Source organism: Mytilus galloprovincialis, chromosome 11, assembly GCF_965363235.1.
Source record: "Mytilus galloprovincialis chromosome 11, xbMytGall1.hap1.1, whole genome shotgun sequence".
NCBI classification, from domain to species: domain Eukaryota; kingdom Metazoa; phylum Mollusca; class Bivalvia; order Mytilida; family Mytilidae; genus Mytilus; species Mytilus galloprovincialis.
Window position 1 is genome coordinate 7,732,896 of NC_134848.1, and position 16,932 is coordinate 7,749,827.

Here is a 16,932-nt window from a genome sequence, read left to right on the forward strand (position 1 = left end):
AGGAATGATATATATACTAGCCACAAAAAGAAACGATACCTGATTTTTATCAAAAATATCTACTTTATTTTTCAACAATATTGTTTTTGTTTTGTATTTTATGAAACAATAACATCAAAGCACACAAACTTAACAAAGATAACAAATCACAAATAATTTTCCTTATTGCACGGACTGTTGAAGTTGTTGTTGTCAAAACCAAAAGTTGAAGAGTTAATATCGCGTATGGCCACCTCTTGCGTCGATAAAAGCAGTCAATCGCCGACGCATTGATCCAAGTAATCGTTGAATAAATGCTGGTTGAATGTTATTCCACTCTTCCACTAAGGCGGCTCGTAGCTGGTTGACGGACTCTGGTGGTTGATGACGTCTGCGAAAACGTTTATCAAGTTCATCCCATAAATGTTCAATGGGTGATAGATCTGGTGATAAAGCTGGCCATGGAAGAATGTCAATGTTATTTTGTCCAAGATATTGTGTTGATACACGTGCCACGTGGCACCTAGCATTGTCCTGTTGGAAACTATGCCGATTTCTATGCCTTGCAATGAATGGTTGTACAATGGGAGAGAGAAATATATCACGATAACGAACTCCAGTAAGGCTTTCGTTAATGAACGTCAAGTCAGTTCGTCCACAATGCGTGATTCCTGCCCAAACCATCACACCACCACCACCAAAGCGATCACATTCATGTACACACGCGTCTGCATAACGTTCATTTTGACGTCGGTTCACTCTCATTCTGCAATCACTTCTACGTAAGAGAAATCTTGACTCATCGCTAAAAATGACGTTTTGCCACCATACACGATTCCAATACAAATGTGCATTTGCCCAATGTAGGCGTGCAGTTCGATGACACTGTTTTAGAATGGCTCCTACTACTAGACGTCGTGAACGTAAACCAGCCTCTCTTAGCCTATTACGTACTGTTTGGGCTGATATTATTGGATTATGTCTTCCAGGTGATTGTCTAGCGGTAATTGTAGCTGGTAAAAACCGATTCCTGAGATGTGTGAATCTTATTCGACGATCTTGGCGTAACGTCGGTTCTCTTGGACGTCCACTACGTCGTCTGTCATTTGAGAACCCAGTCTGTCTTAGACGACTCATTGATCCTGTTCTTGTCAATTTAGAAACACCAACGTTGTTTGCGACGTCAATATGACGCATATCTGCTTGTACCATTCCCACAGCTCTATCACGCTCATGTTTGCGAGGCATATGAAATCCCCTTTTATGAATGTCACCTTCAATCACCTTTTGTTTACCTGTGTTGACCGGATATTTAATCACCCTCATTAAATTGAAAACCCCTGTTCGGACGGCATAAATGTGGTTCGGCTCGAATTCAAAAAGACGCTAAAATGACGTTATTGTCCGGTAAAATAAAAACAAAAGTGCAGTACCCTACAGACTTATGACTCTTTTCGAACATATAACTAGTCGCAATAAATATTATTTTGTCAATAAAAAATATTATGAAAAAATGTTGGGTATCGTTTCTTTTTTTGACTTGTATATAGATTCTACCACTGCATCGAGTGTAATACGATATTTATGTACTTGAGACAGTTACATTTTCAAATTTTAAGTCCGAGCCGCCTCAGCAAGGACTTTAAAATTGATAATTTAACTGTTGAGAGTGGATAAATATCGTATTACACGATATTTGGTGGTGGAATCTGTTTCTCTAATGATTTTCTAACATTATGCAGGCAAACATATTCTTTCTTTTCGAATGATCTGCAAAAAGATGTGTTCTTTCTATGTGACGTCGTCAGGCATGGTCGCCTTTTTCATGCCGTCACAATAGGGAATTCAGAGGAAAGCAAGAAAATTCGACGTCACAATCTGATTTTAACCAATGAAGTACTGAGATCAAACGAACCACACGTTGATTAAATTTTTGGTATACAATGGGTGCAGAAAGGGATAAATTGACGAAGAATTAGAGAAATATATATATATATATGTATATATATATAATTAGTTATCAAAAGTACCAGGATTATAATTTTATACGCCAGACGCGCGTTTCGTCTACATAAGACTCATCAGTGACGCTCAGATCAAATAGTTAAAAAGCCAAAAAATACAAAGTTGAAGAGCATTGAGGATCCAAAATTCCAAAAAGTTGTGCCAAATACGGCTAAGATAATCTACTCCTGGGGTAAGAAAATCCTTAGTTTTTCGAAAAATTCAAAGTTTTGTATACAGAAAATTTATAAAAATGACCAAATAATTGATATTCATGTCAACACCGAAGTGATGACTACTGGGCTGGTGATACCCTCGGGGACGAAACGTCCACCAGCAGTGGCATCGACCCAGTGGTGTAAATAGTTATCAAAAGTACCAGGATTATAATTGTATACGCCAGACGCGCGTTTCGTCTACATAAGACTCATCAGTGACGCTCAGATCAAAATAGTTAAAAAGCCAAATAAATACAAAGTTGAAGAGCATTGAGGATCCAAAATTCCAAAAAGTTGTGCCAAATACGGTTAAGGTTATCTACTCCTGGGGTAAGAAAATTCTTAGTTTTTCGAAAAATTCAAAGTTTTGTATACAGAAAATTTATAAAACTGACCATATAATTGATATTCATATATAAGTAACAATAACATCTCCATGCCTTATATATCATGTACTGTAGTACGACGCTAGATTAAAACTGACGAGGAAAGGTACATGTAACACACGGCCACTGAAAGCTTTATTTTTGTAGAGCCCATGTGACCGTGTGGTCTAGCGGGACGGCCGCAGTATAGGCGATTTGGTGTCACGATATCACAGTAGCATGGGTTCGAATCCCGGCGAGGGAAGAACAGAAGATTTGCGAATGCAAATTTACAGATCTAACATTGTTGGGTTGATGTTTAGACGAGTTGTATATATATATATATATATATATATAAACATATTTATCAATTTGATCTTTTATAGGACAATCACTAGGCCACCGGAAGCTAAATTATTAATTCAGTCTAGATGGTCTAGAAAGAGCGATCGGCAACTTGAATATTAAAAAAAACATTATGACAGAATTTAAAAAGAAGTAGGTAGGAAAGTGCGATCTTTAAATGTACAATGTAAGTCTGTCAGTGGGGGGGGGGGGGTTCATTTCTCAATAACATCAAATAAACTTATCATAGATACCAGGACTAAATCTAGTATATACGCCAGACGCGCGTTTCGTCTACAAAAGACTCATCAGTGACGCTCTAATTCAAAAATGTTTAAAAGGCCAAATAAAGTACGCAGTTGAAGAACATTGATCATTTTGGCATTCCACCTTTTCAGCTTTTTTTTCTTGATGCATCTCTTCGTCATATTGTGAATGATGGAAAGGGCGATCGTTATTAATCTATATTTGCGGCTAAACCTTCGATATCAAGTTATTTTTATAACGCAGACAGTAATATCTGTTTCTTTTTTTAGCCATTACTTGGCGTTCATCGACTCCGTCTGTCGTCATCGTTTCCGTCTGTCGTCGTCGTGCGTCTAGTGTATACTATTTCAAACAAAGTTCTATCTACAAATAAGTTCAATGACCAATATTGTCAATTTTCCCCTAAAGTTGTTATTGCCCTTTTAAAAAATTCACAATTTGTTCATTTAGTTTGCTTACTTTAAAGAATCTGCTCCTTTGAAACTGCTGAAACAATTTCAGCCAAACTTGGGCCGAAAGAGTTTCAAAGTATCTACTATAAATTTTATATTTAATTTCTTTGTCAAGAACCATAGCAACTAGGACTAAAATGGAACATATGGGTAAAGTGCATTTCTTTGATTTTGAAGAAAAAAAGACAGATACAAAGATCATTTCAAAGGAAATTTTAAGTCATTGATTAATGTACTATATTGAAAAACAAACAAAAATCATAGATAAAAGAATTACAGGTGAAAAATTCAAGTTCTTGAGAGCTTCTTGTTGGTTTTTTTGTCAACTTTTATTTTTCTGTTTCATAATTGTAAAAAGAAAGTTTAATTTTTTATTCAAGTGAAAATGACACTAAATCGAAGGCGTGAAGGTGGGAAAGAGCGATCGTCAACTTAAATTTTCTTCTAAGTATGAAGTTTGTGACATAATTAACGGTTGTGGGTAGGAAAGAGCTATTTAAGGCCTATATTTCGTCAGTAAAAGGTTTATAACACAATAACATAAAAAAGATCATTTTTGCAGCTTTTTTTCTTTGATGCACATCACTATCATATTTTTAATGATAGGAAAGGCGATCGGGTTTTATCTATGTTTGCGGCTAAACGTTCGATATGGAGTTGTTCTAATAACAAAGACAGCGATATGTTTTTTCTTGTTTTTGCTAATAATCTTTTTTCTATGTCATAATTGAAAAAAAAACTTAGTGTGATTGGGTTTTTTTTGTTTGCAAGTGAATATTAATTTACTTTAAGGTACAAAAGATGAATCAACAACTTAATTTTTACCTAGAGAATAGTTTATGTCAGGATGATTACATTATGAATATTTTGGTATTCTGCCTTTTCCAACTTTAACACACATCATTATCTTTCTTGTGACGTTCTGCTTATAAAAATGTAGACAGCGATAGTTGTATATATTTTCATGTTTCTATGTATTATTTCAACCTTTGTCTCACTCTGTGTCACAATGTGTAGTGTTCGACAAAAGGAATGTCATTCGTATGGGAATTTATGATAGAATAACAAGATATAAATCGTGTATTCGTATCTGTAATGTTATAGTCGTTATCTTTAAAGCAAATCTATAAAACTATCCTATACATTTTAAAAGTGATGGGCGATCATTGGTTAAATATGTTTGATTTGGTTTTAACCGTTTAAATCTCTGGTTTAGAGTTCTGTTAAGAATGAACACAGCGATAGTTTGTTTGTATGTTTTTTTCTACAAAAACCTCCTTTTTTGTTTTAATCGGAAGGAACATTTCGTTATGAATAACGTTTTTTTCGTCAAGAGAAAAAATACGTTTACATTTTAACAACTTAAATTTATTTTAGCAATGGACATTAATTTTGACAAAATAAAATATTCAGATAATGTTTGCTTTCCGCATTTTTCATCCAACTCTCTTTCAATTTCCAACTTCAATAGTTATACATCATTATCTTTCTTGTTAAATTCTGCTTAAGTTTGCTCTTTATTTGAGAATACTCTTTCTGGGTAGTAATTGCATGGTCACTGCATTATTGTGCAAGTTAAAGACTTTGAAATATTAAACTTGCACGGAAGGTAGGAAAGTGCGATCGTCAACTGAATATTTTCTTAGTTTGGAATTTAAGAAATGATGTAAACGGTTGTACATGTACGTAAGAAAGAGCGATCTTTAGCTTCAAGTTATTCAGTAAGGGTTTCATGACACAATTACATAAATAAAAGGGCCGAAATTTACCAGTGGCTTTGAAATGATTTTCAGTAACTGCAAGTACTCTCAGATCTGTACTTAAGGTCTTTATGTTATATATAAGATGTTACATGGACAATCATACCACATCTTAATTTTTTATAGTTTTTATTAGGGACAGGCCGCTGGCTGAGCAAAAAAAAAGGGGGGGCAATCGTGCTTCGGTCATTCCCTATATAATCAACCAAATTGTCATACAAAAGGTCCTACTTGGACCCGCCTTTGCCACTAAATAGTCCAATATTTCCCAAAAAAGGCGTTAACCTCCAATCAATCAACCAATCTCTGAAATACATCAAGTTAATGTTTTTGGTGGGGTTCGTGTTGCTTATTATTCAGTTTTATATGTTGTGTCGTGTGTATTTTTTTTTGTCAGTTTGTCTTTTTCATTTTTAGCCATGGCGTTGTCACTTTTTTCGATTTATGAATTTGACTGTTCCTTTGGTATCTTTCTTCCCTCTTTTATTAATGCCTGCGTCACACTATCCCGATTATTATATACGATGGACACCCGAATGGGAAAATTTTAAGTTCGTACGAAGTTGTTCCCGATCTCGTTAAAATACCAAAAAGAGACCGAAGCAAGAACGATGAATAACGAAGTCTATACGATGGTGCCGAAATTATATATGATAGCAAAAGATGGACATTTGAAGGTTACCGAAGACATGTATTTAAGCTTCATATCTCAGCCGAAGCCTACACGATGGATCACGAAGGCTATGTACACGATGGATTACGAATGCTACACGATTGATTACGACGATGGTGCGAAAACAAACAAGATACATAAAGGTAAAATACATGTATGTACATAATACATGTATGAAAACGATCAAAATGGCGTTCTACCTGTTTTGATTTTTTTATGGTACGAACATAATTTCGACAACATATCGTATCTGTACAAGGCTGCCATGCATGGGGGAAATCGATCTTTTTGTCTAATTCTTATGAAACTTAGTTTATTGTCCCCTCGCCTACTACATGTAAGTTGCGTGTAGATTAACTGTTATGGACACTCTAGAACAAAAATGCTCAAAACTTGGTATGGTGTTACTCGTTAAGAAAATCTTAAGCACTATTGACTTTAAAGTTCAAAGGTCAAGGTCACAGTGGCAGTTGTAATACATGGCAATATCACCCTTGTGGACACTCTAAAACCATTATGCTTCAAAACACATTTGGTATGTTCTTCCTCCTTGTAATGATCTGATATTTTTTACGTTCAATTTACAATTTTCTGCATGTGTCATATACACATATAGTGTCCATATTTGTCCCCAATATGTGATATACGAGGACATGCCAGGCTCGGCATTGCCTTGTTTGAACTGTAAAATGAGTCTACTAGTCTGAATAATCACCCATACTTATGCCCATGTTTTCTGGTCTATTTTAAAGGTAAGGTAATGCAAAACGAGCTCTTTCCAGTTGAATATCATTATAATATAGACACACGGAAGGATGTGGGGAAATCATCAAATGCGACAAAATATGACATATAGAAAACAAAATGGTTATGGAGTAAACATTCGTGTGACAACAACTCAAACGATACATAAATAATCAGAATAACGAAGAAAAAGTTGGTTTCCCTATATACATGTACCTGCAGTGTTGGTGTACGAGGCGCATTTATGATTTTCATTATGTTACTTGATATGAAAAATTGACAAAAAATAATATAATACTTGTAAATGTAAATCCTGAGCCTGTAATAGCTGCTCTTCTTGTTCTATTTGAAATAAGAGAAACAATGCAGTTCCCTTTTTTTGTTAGAATCTCATAGAATCATATGATATGAGTTCCATTTTTTGTGAACGTCTTTTTTAATTGTGGTCTTAGACTGACCAGCTGTGCATATCGCGCATGGCACTTAAAATGTATTTTAGCGCGAAAATTAAGCTTACATTTTGCTGGATTTAATGCCGTCGTAGTTCCATCTTTTCGCCTTCGTACTTGTATTCGATGGCAACACGACGAGATTACGAACATGTTAAGAATTAAAAACCTTTTCCGAAGTTGTCCCAGGAGGCTTGAAAAAGTGACCAATGGTTCTACGATGGTTAAAGATGGCACCACGAATAGCCCGATCTGGAAACGATTAGTCCCGATTTAGAAAATTTCCATAATCGAGTTGCCATCGGCGTAAAAATCAGGACAGTGAGACGCGGACATAAGGGCGATCACTATAGTGATGTTTGATTTAATTTCAATAATTTTGCTATAACATAACAAAGGGTTTGCAGTTTAGCTCAAAATGAAAACAGCGATAGCATGCTTCGAAGGGCTAAGTGAGCTTTTCTCATCACTAGGCGTCATTCGTCCTGCGTCAATCGTCCTGCGTCCGTCGTCCGTCAATTTTAACAAAAATCTTCTCCTCTGAAACTACTGGGCCAAATTTAACCACTCTTGGCCACAATCATAATTGGGGTATCTAGTTACGTGTCCGATACTTGTTTGGATTGATAAATATTTTGATACGAACGTCTCTGATGAGTCTTATGTAGACGAAACGCGCGTCTGGCCGGAAATATAGGGTTTTTTTGTGTAAAAAAAGTGCAAAACATTTTTTGTAATTTGTGATAACGAATTATTTAATTGGTTAGAACGGTTTAAATTCGTTGAATTAGTAATTATCATTTTTTAGTAATTTATGATTTCTGATTAAAAATCATTTTCACAAATGTTTAGCACACCTGACCCACACTAGAATGTGAGATTTTCCCCTTAGGTTGCACCTGTTGCTGTTTTAAATAAAAAGTCTTATTCGCTGAAACAATTTGACCAAATGTAACAATATTTATACGTTATACTTTTTACCACAAAACACAATCAAACTTGTAATTGAAGAGCGTCACTTTTACAGTTCATAAGTTCATAGGTTAAGTCCTTTATTAATGGAAAAGTGACAATTCTGTCGTTTCCCTTGTCAACATTGAGTTTGCCTCAACCAATTGTTAATAAAGGAAGCTATTAAAACAAGAGTTCCAAATGGTGAAGTTGAAATCATCCCTTCGTAAATTTAACGGAAGCCATTGCAATTTGGTCAGTTAATTAGTAACAACGATTGGCCATCTGGTCAGAATGGGCAAATTATATGAAAGACTTACTGCTTAGTTTATTTCCATTTTTCTCTACATGTAGTTGTTTTAGTGGAGAAGACAAAATGGTTAAAGTTGAGAGATCTATGGACGATAGACGGATGGAAGAATGAACGGACTCAAAGTGTTAACAAAGCGTTAAAAGGGAGGTACAAATGTTAATACGTATTCTAAAAGGTTTGGCAATTGTCACAATGTCACCTTTTATACAAAATGTATTTGTTCGTACCTCAAGTTAAGAGTTTCATTAATGTCTGGAAGATTTTAATGGAGCTGTATAGATCTTTTGTGGTCACAAATTGTATTACAGCAAAACTAACGGGATGACTTCATAAACCCATCCTCTGTCTGTTATTCATAATGGTTCATATATATTTGCGTCGACTTAACAATCGATACCAGCACTGTATAAACTTTTCGACATACAATGACTAAATTATATTTGACATTTCAATTAAACTGTGTATTAGTTTACTATCAACGTCGGGTTAATCAAGTGTTGAAAACCGGCACGCTAAATGCCTAAGAATCCCGAATAAAAAGTAATAAATCGCCATCAAAGGGACGTGTTGGTAGTTATTCTATATATTGAGGATTTTGTCAAATCATTGAAGTCGTCTGTCATTGCAGTTAAAAGAACTGATTTGAAGATATATACCTTGGATACGTAAATGTTTGAACTGAGGCGGTTGACCTTCATCGCCAAACAAGTTCCGAAAATGAAGATCGCGAGAAGGAATATACAGAGAAAAAATTGCCCCCAGTAGCAGTATTTGATCCTGTAACGAATTTAGTGTTAGATTCTAAAAGGATAAGCGTGGAGTTTTGTTTAATTAAGAGGAAAATTAAGCACGATATTTCAATCATTCGTAACAGTTTCCGAGTTTTAAACTTATTTCTGTGGTGCATGATAATTTAAAAGGAAAAAGTTGTGAGAAACTTTTCTTGGTGTCTAAAGTTAATATACCGAAAGATACAGAATTGGTTTTGGACTATGGATAGACCAAGAGAGATAGGATTCTAGGAAACCATTGAATGACCGGATAACTCTGTCGCTTCTAAATTAAATGTAAAATGTCAATTATCAATTGGTAAGTAGGAAGACAATAATTCATCGATTTATTTTTATATATTCAAATTCAATATTTGGTAAAATTTGTCTAGAGACTAGGTAGTAGTGGTCAGGCTAGCGCTTCGGGCACAATTTTTAAGTTGTGCGCACAAGTTTCAAGAATTGAAATCTATACTTGAACAATGTTTAAAGAATGACTGTAATATCTGTTTCTTTCTAATTAAAGTTTGGATCACATGTTTGATGTTATTTCGAATAGATACTACAGCCTACCTTAACTTATTAAGAAAGAAAAAACATTTTTAATTTCATTAAATGTTTTCGTGTCTAAAATATACGTAACAGTGGGGATTAGTGAGTGACTGGATTGAATGTGAAACAATTTCATATATGTTTACAAAAGATCAGGAAATTTGGATATTTTATCGAAAGGTCATTTATTATTTTACTGCATGCATAAATTGATTGAATAGATCAAATTGGTAATAAATATCAATAAAGATATACATTGTATTCAAGAATTCGTCTATGCAAATCACAGGAAAATAATTAATTGGTTGCGTCAATACAAATATTCAGCGATTGTTTGTCAACAAACTTTAATATACTTTGTTCTAATAATAAACATTATGCAACTAGACAACAAAACATAATAATCAGGGCAAACATGTACTAGATAGAACATGAATAAGGGCTAATGGACCGGGATTCTGTTTAATACAATATAACAACTAGTTTGATTTTATATGAGGCTTCACACCAGTCCATATGGACTAATACATATAAAGGTAAACAAGGAATGCAGGATATAACTACCGATCGAAAGCAAGGTAAGTAAAAGGCAGTGGCTATGTTTCCTGCTCCGGACTATATGAAATACATTTTATTGAAAAAAATTATCATGAACACACATGATATATGTGGCTACTAGGTGAGATTTCTATAATCTTTTAGTCTTCGACTAGATAAAGGATAACCATACTTTCGTATGTCGAACAGATCCACCACCAAATAATAAACGGAAAACTTAATTAACAATCCTAACACAACAACCTTATGTTCACTATTTACATTAGGATCTTTAAGTTTTAATGACTTTATACATGGGAAGTTTACAGTTTTTTTACTTTGACATGGGAAGTTTACAGATTTTTAAGACTTTTTACATACAAAGTTAAGAATATTTCTGATTTTTTACTTTAAGCAGTTTGTTTTATTTTGGTATAGTACTATTCAATGTAATAACACTTACAGAATAAATTACATAAATTCTTTTTAGATAATTCGTAATTCAGAAAAAAACTAAATTCATAGTCTTTGACCTTTAATAATTGACCTTTATATCTTTAAAGTAATATGGCACTAATTTTTTTACTGTGTATTATGAGGGTAAATAGAAAAAAAAACTTATTTAATGTTAATTCACATATTCATTAACTGAGACTTTAAGATTTAATAAAAAGGATTATACTTTTGAAAATTGTATTAAGTAGACTAGATTTTCAAATGTTTGTTTAATCATTCATTGCTGCAACACCCATCCTTGGACCCACTCTTCATGCATCTTTTTTGTTTGCTTGGTCTTTCATCACCAGTTGATATCGTGCATTCTGTATAAGGAACACTGACCTTCTTGATTGGAATTTTATTTGAGATATCAGGTCAGATGTGACTCAGTAAACAGTTTATATGCTTGTTTTGTCCATTAATACTTGTATTGTCATTTTATATGTGATGTTTTCTTCAAGCACATCAACATTTGAGGTTAGGATGTTCTTACTTGTTCGTAAAATTGTTTGTCTTAATAAGACCGGCAAAATAGCAAAACTCTATACAAATCGCTTTTTTACCGAAGCCGATAAAATAAACCCTAACTAAGAGATGGATGTCCATCAATGTCTTTATCATGTTTATCTTTTATAGTGTGACGGTTATGTGTATATTTTATATATTCAGCTAGCCTTTGTTCAAAATATTTGTATGTGCGTACTAGGTATGTAAAGTAGATGTAAATGATAATACTATAGATTTTTTTTTTCAGAGGCTATAAATTGTACATGTACAGTGACAAATGATAACAGTGTGAATGTGAAAAATTGTGAGCTCTGCACATCGTCCTCAAGCAATTTTCATGCTAATGGCAGAATAAAGTAATTAAAATAGCTGCCAAGGTAGTGTGAATGATATGATAATGTACATGTAGTTTGGTATGAACTTTAAAGTTTTCTTGCACTAATCTTTGAAATGAAAGAGCTGAATAAGGACTACAAATTGATATAAAAATGTGTGTACACCTAAGTAATACATGTATATTCTTATGGGCCTCAGGAAAAAAACAGTCCTACAGCTTACGATGTTAACCTCTTTAAATATGTAAGAAATTGTTATTATATAACATTTACAGAGTAAAAAACAAAAACACTGAAATAAATGTAGATATTGTTTTCAAATCTATATATTATGTATATTGAAGCTCAACATTATGAAAAAATCACACAAGAGAAGAATAACATTCAGATTACAGAAATGAACTTTGCATTATTTTCATAATTGAAAATTCTTAAAACTTAAAACTTTCTCATACATTCTGTTGATACCATGTATACTTCACATTTTGCTGCGCTTCAACAATATTTATTTCTCAGATGATTTGCATTATGTTCAGAGTATGAAGATGTAACCTGTAAGTGTTATCTATAAACTTGTATGTGGGTTTAAATGAAGAAGAGAGGAAACCCAACATCACTATTACAACCTAAAGATTTGTAAAGATCTATATTCAGTCATAAACTATCATTATAATGTTTGTTCCATTTAACGTTTCTAAATTTTTTCTTCAATTTTAATGTATCTAAAGATCTAAATTTATTTGTAGGGGGAAATCATCAGAAATTTATGTAAAGAGGAACCTCCTAAAAGAAAAGACAATTCTGAAACAAAATCAACTAATGTACAAAAGATTGATGAAACTCATCAACAAAGGACAAACAACACAAAAACTCTTATGTTGTCCCGAAAATACGTCAGATCAAGCACAGAAATTTACTAAAGGCGAATTTTCAAAATTAATGCTGGATAGAAGCAATATGCATCTCGATATTTTGAAATATATTCAAAATTGTTCAACTACATTAAATTAATGCCAAAAGTAGGAGACCCCGCGAATAGTTGTGAGGACTATGCTGATAAAACTAGGAATTTTACTTAGGAGCAAAGATCATCAATCCTAAAATATTTATGTGACAATGTTCATCCAACCACCTTGCAACCCCTTGATGTACATGTACCAAGTCTAATTCATGTCACTATTACATGCACTTTTTTACAGAGCATCCAACTTTGATTCAGGTTTGTCTGTTTTTGCTTCTCTTTTATTTCTGTCAGAAGAATATTGACTTTGAAATTTTGCTTAGTTTACATGTATTAGTTTGTGTTTAGATTTGTTTAAAGGCAACTACTTGTGATAAGTCAATGGGATTTGGTAAGTAGGTCCGAGACCACAATTGTCGTCCCTTGATTAATATAGTCCCTAGTGTTAACAGTGGGTTACTTGCCAATAATTTTTATACCCCTTCCAAGTTTATTTCTCCATGTTTAATGCCTCAAATTGTAAGTAGGGGGGGGGGGGGGAAATTACACTGTAAAAAATTTGGGTCCAGAATTTTACAAGAAAGTAGTGATTTGGTCCAGCTGAAAAAAGGTTAAACATTAGCACTTTGGAAGCTGTTAAAAGATTTCAAGACACCCTAAACACAAAATTGTCCATTTTTTGAGTTAGAGGCGATGAAGTTTTCTATAATTTTAATATAATTTGTCCCAAAAGTAGTACAACACACTGTAAAAATTTCATTGAGAAAGCGCAGGTGGGATCTTTTCAATTTTCATCTATGTTCTAAAAGAAATGCACTACGAATTAATGGTGTTCTCAGACCTGTAGTTGTATTAGCATTGGCACATCTCTTTTCTATAGAGATTATTTAGCCCATGTTCCTTCATTCATGCGTGGATAATTGTCTTTCAATATTTGCAACACTGACATGTTAAAGTGTAGCTATTTTAATTCCAACATTTGTCAAAAACAATTCTAATGATTTGCCGTTCGACAAATGTTCCTATTCATCTGTTAAAACTATAATTTCAAGAAAATGAAAACAGCGTGTGCATATTTGTAATCATTAAATAGCAAAAATATTATCATTGATACTCAAAATATTACAGATGAGTGATGCAGGCTATTCAAATCCAAAACCTTGTCATATCTGATTGAAAAATCTCATTTACCTTATAATACTTTTGATCTTTAAGACAAAGAATATAAATCCTTGTAACATATGCATGAAAGTTAAAATAGAAATGCATAAAATAAAAGATGCTGTTAAAAAGATCTGCTGAACAAAAAGTAGAAAGATCACCTTGATAGACAAAGGTAATGTTATTCAACTGAACATTGAACTTGAAACCATTGAAGCAGATTTTATATGATACAATTCCCATTACTTTTGTTAGTTTAAAAAGAATGGATTGTTTATAAGTTTATAAATGTCTCTTAAATGTAATACATTCGACAAAAAAAAAGTTTTCTTCAAAAATGTTGCTACTGATGACAAAATGGATGTCTAGTTCAATAGAGGCAATTTTTACCTTAACAGTTCAGGAGTTACGGTGTTGAGATATTGAAAATGAAAGTGTGAGTTTCAGGTTAAATTTTTCGGTCAAGGTAGTTTTTGATGATGTTGAAGTCCAATCAACTTGAAACTTAGTACACATGTTTCCTATGGTATGATATTCCTAATTTTTATGCCACATTAGATTTTTTACCCAATTTCATGGTCCATTGAACATCGAAAATTATAGTGCGAGTGGGGCATCCGTGTACTTTGGACACATTCTTGTTCTTCCAATTTTAGTTTGTTTGTGACTGTACAACCATAAGGTCAAACCAAGGGATTGAAAATAGGAAATATGGTTGATTCCAATTTTGTCAGCTAGGACAAAAGTGGCCATTGAAAGAAATTAGTTGTCTTAAAAAGTATGTTTGAAATGGACAGTCTATTTTTATGTGAAAAAGTATAATATTCTTCAAAAAAACTTATTTCCAATGTGAAAACTGTAGATATAAGCTGTTAAAGGGGAACCACTAATGATATTGTTATATATAAAAAAAAGAAGATGTGGTATGATTGCCAATTAGACAACTGTCCACAAGAGACAAACATATGGGCTTCAACAATGAGCAAAGCCAATACTGCATAGTCAGCTATAAAAGGCCCCGATATGACAATTTTAATGTAAAACAATTCAAACAAGAAAACTAATGACCTTATTTAAATATAATAATGAACAAAAAACAAATATGTAACACATAAACAAACGAAACGACAACCACTGATTACAGGCTCCTGACTTGGGATAGGCACATGTATAGATAATGTGGCTGGGTTAAACATGCAAAGTTTTTTTTACATTGGCATTTCCACATATATCACATTGCATTGCACTTTCAGTTTCACTCATCGGTCATTAACGTTTTTTCACAATTTAAGGTTAAGTTTTATTTGTTTTGAATGATTAAACCATTTGCATGATTTCAAATGTCATATCCACTTTTTCCTACCTGCCCCTGGAGGACTTTTGAATTCAGTGTTGGTTTGAAATAGCACATCCTATTGATGGCTTCTTTTTCTAAATTTTATTAAAAGTTTCAACTACATAGTTAGATCTTAATTTTTCAGGCTTTTTACATCATATGGCTGATCTAGATGCTGTTTTAAGAGCACAGTCTGTACTGTTTTTGATTGAAGAAGAAGTGGAAACAAAGCCAGAAAATCTGTTGAGTCATACAGATATTCTGTTTAATTTGTCCTGAAACACAAACTTCAGCGAAGACCTACTTTAGTAAAGATGCATGGCAGCTTGTTTTGAATACTCTCAAAGTATTAGAAGGTACACAAATGTAACCAGTCTGAATATTAAAAATAGAAAACTAACGACCTTAAATATAAAAATTAACAAAAAACAAATATGTAACACATAAACAAACCACTGATTACAGGCTCCTGACTTGGGATAGGCACATGCATAGATAATGTGGCTGGGTTAAACATGCAGGTTTTTTTTACATTGGCATTTCCACATATATCACATTGCATTGCACTTTCAGTTTTATTCATCAGTCATTAACGTTTGTCACTATTTAAGGTTAAATTTTAACTTAACTGCTGCAATCAAAGAATTTTCATTGCTTTTTTAGCTCACCTGGCCCACAAGGCCAAGTGAGCTTTTCTTATCACTTGGCGTTCCTCGTCCTTTGTTCGTCTCCGTCGACATCGTTGTTAACTTTTACAAAAATCTTCTCCTCTGAAACTACTGAGTCAAATTTAACCAAACTTAGCCACAATCATTATTGGGGTATCTTTTTGAAAAAAAAATGTGTGCAGTGACCCAGCCAACCAATCAAGATGGCCGCCATGGCTAAAAATAGAACACATGGGGTAAAATGAAGATTATAACTCTGAAAATAAAGCATTTAGAACAAATCTGACAAAGGATTGAATTGGTATCTAGTCAATATCTATTTTCCCTGAAATTTTCAGATGATTTGGAGAAATTATTGTTGGGTTGCCTCCCCCTCAATTGGTAATTTGAAAAAAAAATGCCTTTTTTGGTTATTATCTTGAATATTGTTATAGATAGAGATAAATTGTAAACAGCATAAATGTTCAGCAAAGTAAGATCTACAAATAAGTCAACATGACCAAAATGATCAGTTGACCTCTGAAAGAGTTATTGCCCTTTATAGTAAATTTTTAACAATTTTCATTAATTTGGTAAATTGGTTTACAAAATATTTTCCTTTCTATCTAAAGGGCCAAGTTTATTATAGATAGAAAAATTGTAAGTAACAAGAATGTTCAGTCAAGTAAGATCTTCAAACACAATTTTGTCATGAATCCATCTGTGTCCTTCATAGACTAAGGTGAGCGACACAGGGTCTTTAGAGCCTCTAATTTATGTTTTAGATATGTATATTAGTAACACTCAGAAGTATTATGATAAGATTTCTCCATGCCAGACAAGAAAAGGCAAAGCTTTAATAGGTCCAGTTGAAGGTGAGTTTCATATTAATGAATATTGAAAAAAACCATCTGAACGTAAGTACGTATATGTGGAATAATTGCCATTGGTACCAAACCCAGTTACGACATTGAACAAGTATTAAATAAGCTCTCTACGAGTTCAAGTTTGACATCATTATAAAGTTGACTTTTGACTGGTTTCTGCTGGTTTATAGTAGAAACGTGTTTAACTGGCCATGGACCTAAGAGCAAATTGATTTTATTTC

At 33.3% G+C, this 16,932-nt stretch overlaps 1 long non-coding RNA gene and 1 pseudogene across 1 annotated transcript; one reads left to right on the forward strand and one right to left on the reverse strand.

The window, feature by feature from the left end:
• LOC143052019 (uncharacterized) overlaps positions 1-16,932 on the reverse strand; it is a 445,702-nt pseudogene that overhangs the window by 241,256 nt on the left and 187,514 nt on the right.
• LOC143050972 (uncharacterized) lies at positions 9,031-12,584 on the forward strand. The gene is made up of 3 exons (XR_012970516.1): positions 9,031-9,609; positions 11,632-11,761; positions 12,466-12,584. It is a non-coding gene; the product is annotated as an uncharacterized LOC143050972 (long non-coding RNA).